General features: G+C 44.2%; 1 long non-coding RNA gene across 1 annotated transcript; it reads right to left on the reverse strand.

The window, feature by feature from the left end:
• Window positions 1-467: 467 nt before the first annotated feature.
• Window positions 468-1,197, reverse strand: LOC122131247. Its single transcript, XR_006152051.1, has 3 exons — window positions 1,010-1,197; window positions 868-931; window positions 468-787 (listed from the first exon to the last, which is right to left on the reverse strand). It is a non-coding gene; the product is annotated as an uncharacterized LOC122131247 (long non-coding RNA).
• Between the last annotated feature and the right edge of the window lie 4,322 nt (window positions 1,198-5,519).

Consider the following 5,519-nt stretch of genomic DNA (forward strand, 5'->3'; position numbering starts at 1 on the left):
AGCAAGATACAAAAATATATTTATTGAATATCATTTATGTCAGTAAGGCTAAAACAGGGAAACTAGTAGACTAGAGTCTAGGCAGTGCTAAGTAGGACTTACCTGAGGGAGGCAGACTAGCAGACGGCGTGCTCTTGGATCCACACCGCTCACACGTGCACACACACTCAAAGAAGTGGTTATAAGGTGAACTATGACACGGCAAGCAACCCACAGCACACTGCACACACAGCACAATCACGGCACACCCACAGCACACTAAACAGCTTGATACACCCGCATGCAGTGACAGGGGCCCACCACCAGGTGCCTAGCCTCCCTCTGGAAGCACCTAGCAACTGCTTAACAAATAAAATGAAAACGATTATTGCACCAGGGGATATCAACAGTCCATCCTAATCATGAAACACTCAGACAGTAATAGCAATCATGTAACGAGGCTAACTACAGACCAGAACAAACAAGCATGCACCAGGACAGCTACAGCGCCACCAGCCTTATGCCCAGTCACATGCAGACAGAAAACACACTAGACAGAAGCATTACTCCATTGGAGTGGACAAGATGGTACAATGCTCAGACAAAAAGAACATCACAAAGAAAACGAAAACCCAGCCCAGATATATGTCAGACCAGCATGCACAACAACAGTTTGGCAGAGTCACGAGCATGCTGAATCACACACGCATTGTCAGGCTTAAACAAAACAGCAGCACCTTTGTGATCAGGCAGTTATCAGACGGTTATCACAGGAACGACGAGGTCAGCGGCGAAGTACGGTTCCTCACTAATAAACAGATGCGCTAATTAGAGCCAGTGTGAAAAGAGGCTACTCCTCCAGCGTTAATGAAAATAGGAAAGGCATACCTGAACATGCAGGGACAAGGACATACCGAAGGCGAGCGTCAGAGGGAAGGCTAGGAATACAGGGCTACAAAACAAACACGAAAAGGTAAGCCCAAAAGTAATGGGTAAAAGTTGTACCACTCGCCTGCAAACAAACACCTACCCGGCAAATCAGGAAAGCACCTCAACAGGAGAAGGGGTGTGGTTACAGACACCGTAATGCACGCACACAACGTCTGGTCCTTTTATCTCCATCTAAGTGGAGGTTATCAGTGACTAGGCTGACGATAGTTGGGCTGATTGAATGTGAATGTAAAAGCAGGGAGTGTAGGTGTAACAACACCACCCTACCACACACATTTGAAAGGATAACTGATGACACACCGTACCTTGTCGGGGGTGTCAGGATGTGAACTTGTGAGCAGTGGCGGCTCCTGAAAAAATTCTCAGGGCTGGCAATTTTTTTGATAATGATTAAGGCGACCCATTCAGTAGGTACATTAAGTTAGCTGATTAACTCATACAGCACTACCTTTTTGTCCACTATTGGCAGCACACAACAGTAATATGTCCCCTCTTGCTACATAGAGTAGCAAGTTACAGGTGGAAAGCTATGGAAGAAAGTTGCATCCAGGAGCCTTCATAAGCAAACATGATGTGGCTCCACATTAAATTATCCCACTTTTTCATTATCCACGTTTCTCAAATGTTGTATGATGTAACATAGCTTAACAGGCCACATGATATGTCCAGTAACAACATAAACAAGGGGTAACATAAGTCAAAACCAACAATATTTATTGACTGATCTTGAAAGTATTGGCTTACAAAAGCAAAATAAGTCATCACATAAAAAATAATTCAGTGTTAGTGCAAGAAGCGAACTGTGAAACCTATGAAAAGTGACGGTGGTATATGAAATACAGACCGCGTTAGCCACTTCACGACCGCGAATTCTTGGATGTAGGATTTCCCTCCCTTTGTAGAAACCTGTTGAATGGATACATTTGGTCTAGGAAGTCCTAATTGTTTGGTTGTCAATTTATCTTCATTAGTACGCCGACTAAAAAGGAGTTTCTGTCAAAGAGCGAATCGAGTTATTGCACTGAACAAGGCAGCCATCTTGACAGAATATCCCTCCGTCGAAGCTGTATGACGTTCGTATAGGCTTTTACGTCCACTACTTATGACACGACATGGAGGGGCGAGCCCTCCCGGAAGTCGTAGAGAATGCATTGAGAGCTCTGTTTTGTGAAAAAATGGATTTAACATGGGAGTCAACGGGAGAGGTCTGGGGCGATTTTCATTTCGCCCCAAATCGCCCCAGAAGGGGCGGGGCCATTTGAAGCACGACTTTAGGCTGTCTGAACGACTGTTACCTGATTCGACAATGACATACAGAGGCAGATCAGACGGTCTAGTGGTAGAATCCGACAGAAAAAAAGTTAATACATTTAAATTTACATGTCATTTACACGACTTACAAGGATATTGCGTTTATACATCAGGAGGTTTTTTTTTTTTTTTTTTTTCATTTCCCCTAGGTAGTGCGTCGCCCCAATCACCCTTATGGACAAGCCGCCCCTGCTTGTGAGTATATTTAAACTCTGATGTGTGTGACATCAGTCCCTGTTGACAAAAGCACTGCATGTGCCAATGGTTAAGGTAAATGAAATCTCTCTGGATGTATTCATTCATTCATTCAAAAAAAAAATAATAATAATACTATACCAGCATTAACTAGAAAATAAACACAAACTGTAGCTGTGTTCCATAGACTTTAATGCCACTCTCAGCTACTGACATGCCTGCATCGGACATGGTCTCCTGGAACTCACTTATGTCAAGTCATTGCAATTCAAGTGTGTGTCTCTATGCACTGATCTGCATGGGAAGTGACTGTCTGAAGCCTTTGTGTTTTTCTTTTTTCCTGTCCCTTTTTCCAAGACCCCATTGATTGAAGCACTCAAGATAAAACCTCATCAGACAATCAACACAGCGCTTTAAATGGTGGAGGAAACAAAATGGCACAGGCTAATCAAGTGTGACTTGATGTGAGTTATCTCTTAATCAGTCACCGCATAAATAATTATTCACATTTGAATAAGAATGCTTTGGTGTGTTTTTTTTTTTCTTCAACTTACTTGTTATCATTTTAGATTGGCCTTTGTCTGTTTAATTGGATTCAAGAGAAAGCAAAGACATAGCACAAAGTGTTCAACCCCCACTACCTCTTCACTTCAGTAAATTTCATTTCATATTAACTGTACAAGTGGCAAGGCTGAATATGCTTAATGCGTTAGTTGATACTGTCTGGAAACTGAACTGAACTCAACGCAAAGTCTAGCACTGATTCGTAACTTATGATGACCTGATAACGACTCAGGAGAGAGAGGTTTTAGGTATTAGTTTCACTGAACCTTTGTAATGCAGGGAATATTCATCCGAGCAAAATCTTGTATTTATTAATAATGTTCTACCATGACCACACACAATTGGGACTTAGCCTGCACAACCCCATCCTGTTCTGACAGCTATATCTCAGCTCCAAAGCAGGAAGGTCTGATGTTACTGATAACCTATTATGCACACTTTCTATGTTCATTATTTCATTTTGGGGGTCTACTAGAATACACTCTGTTAAAGCTCCTGTGTCTTTAAGCCCCCCCTCACCATGAGCCCAGTGCACTCTGATTGGTCAGCTAGGTGGGCAATAAGTACTGTGTTTAGACATTACATCATCTTGTAACAAAGGAAAAGGGCTGGAATTTCAATGAGGGGTTGAAGGCAGCTGAGAAAAGTGTATCTGGTGTGTACTGTGGGATTTGTAACTTTGCAGACAAATAGCTATACTACACTAAAGGAAACGGGGGGGGGGGGGGGCAGAAAAGGATAACAGGTCCTCTTTAAGTTTTATGCTCAAGAGTACGTGATTGTAGAAGAGGAAGGGAAAAAAAGCTTTACTCTTTCACTCCTCTTATGTTTGTGTTTGTGGTCTGGGAGTCAGACCAGCAGTCTTTCCACTCCGTGCTAACCCTGCCTCAATATGTGTATGTAAACACACGCCCATGAATATTTCATGACAGGGTTGTAAATATGTATGTATGTTTTTCTGGGCTGCTGTGATTTCCTGGTTGTTTGTTTGTGTAAAATATGCTAAAGGAATGTATCTTACTGTGAACACATGTTTCCAATGCCTCCTGTAAGCCAGGCTAACTGGAGCCCCTGGGAAGCATTGCAGACACAGTCCCCACTCAGTTTCCACAGTGACCAGTCAAACCCTTCAGCTCCATCAGGATACAGAGCTAAGAAAAGATCAAAGTCAGGAATTAGTCCTTCAAGATTTTTGTCGCATGTGGAGATGGATGATTCCAGTGACATTGTGAGTAGTTGGTAGTAGTTATTTCAGTGATTTCTTACTCTCCCAGCAGTTTAAGGGATAATGCAGACAAATGAACCAGCTGAAAACTATCTCAAACAGCACATGGAGCCCCTAGGAGAAACCTTCCTACACATACCTCAAGAGGCTGAATCAATGTTTCTAGCGTCGTTTATTGTTATTCACGTAAGTTTGAGCATGCGTGAGATGAGTATGATGGGCATGACTCAGATTGGAGCACAGGTGATCATGATTAGAAAGAACATCAACATGAAATACTATGCAAGTCAAAATAAAAAAGTTCCCAAATAAGGACGACTGTAGGCTAGATGTTGCTCATAGATTCCGAAATAAAAAATGAACGGCTAATATATTTGTACCGATTTTTATGTAATGAAGCACATAATGTAATGCAACGCTTATCTGCAGGTTTGATCACTCCACATCCAGACCCCGCTCCAACTCAGACTTCACCCAACAAACTGCACCCCCTGCTATCACCTCCCCTCTCCCTCCTAACTCCCCCCCGGCACTGACGGTCTGTGAAGAAGATGTGTGAGCTCTTTCAGAAACAGAAGATCAGGAAGGCTCCAGGCCCAGACGGTGTGTCACCCTCCTGTCTGAAAGTCTGTGCTGACCAGCTGGCCCCCATCTTCACACGGATCTTCAACAGATCTCTGGAGCTGTGTGAAGTCCCCTCCTGCTTCAAGCGCTCCATCATCATCCCGGTTCCCAAGAAACCCTCCATCACTGGACTAAATGACTACAGGCCCGTCGCCCTAACGTCTGTGGTCATGAAGTCCTTCGAGAGACTGGTGTTGTCCCACCTGAAGGTCATCACTGGCCCCCTGCTGGACCCTCTGCAGTTTGCCTACCGGGCTAATAGGTCAGTGGAAGATGCAGTAAACATGGGACTGCACTACATCCTGCAACACCTCGACTCCCCAGGGACGTATGCAAGGATGCTGTTTGTGGACTTCAGCTCGGCGTTCAACACCATCATGCCAGAAGTCCTCCTCACCAAACTCACCCAGCTCACTGTGCCCGCCACCACCTGTCAGTGGATTACGAACTTCCTGACAGATAGGAAGCAGCAGGTGAGGCTGGGTGAAATTACATCCAGCACCCGGACAGTCAGCACTGGTGCCCCCCAGGGATGTGTGCTCTCCCCACTGCTCTTTTCTCTGTACACAAATGACTGCACCTCAGGAGACCCGTCTGTTCAGCTCCTGAAATTTGCAGACGCAACAAAAATCATTGGCCTCATCCGAGATGGAGATGAGTCTGCATAGTC

This window comes from Clupea harengus, unplaced genomic scaffold (assembly GCF_900700415.2).
Source record: "Clupea harengus unplaced genomic scaffold, Ch_v2.0.2, whole genome shotgun sequence".
In the NCBI taxonomy this organism is placed as follows: Eukaryota; Metazoa; Chordata; class Actinopteri; order Clupeiformes; family Clupeidae; genus Clupea; species Clupea harengus.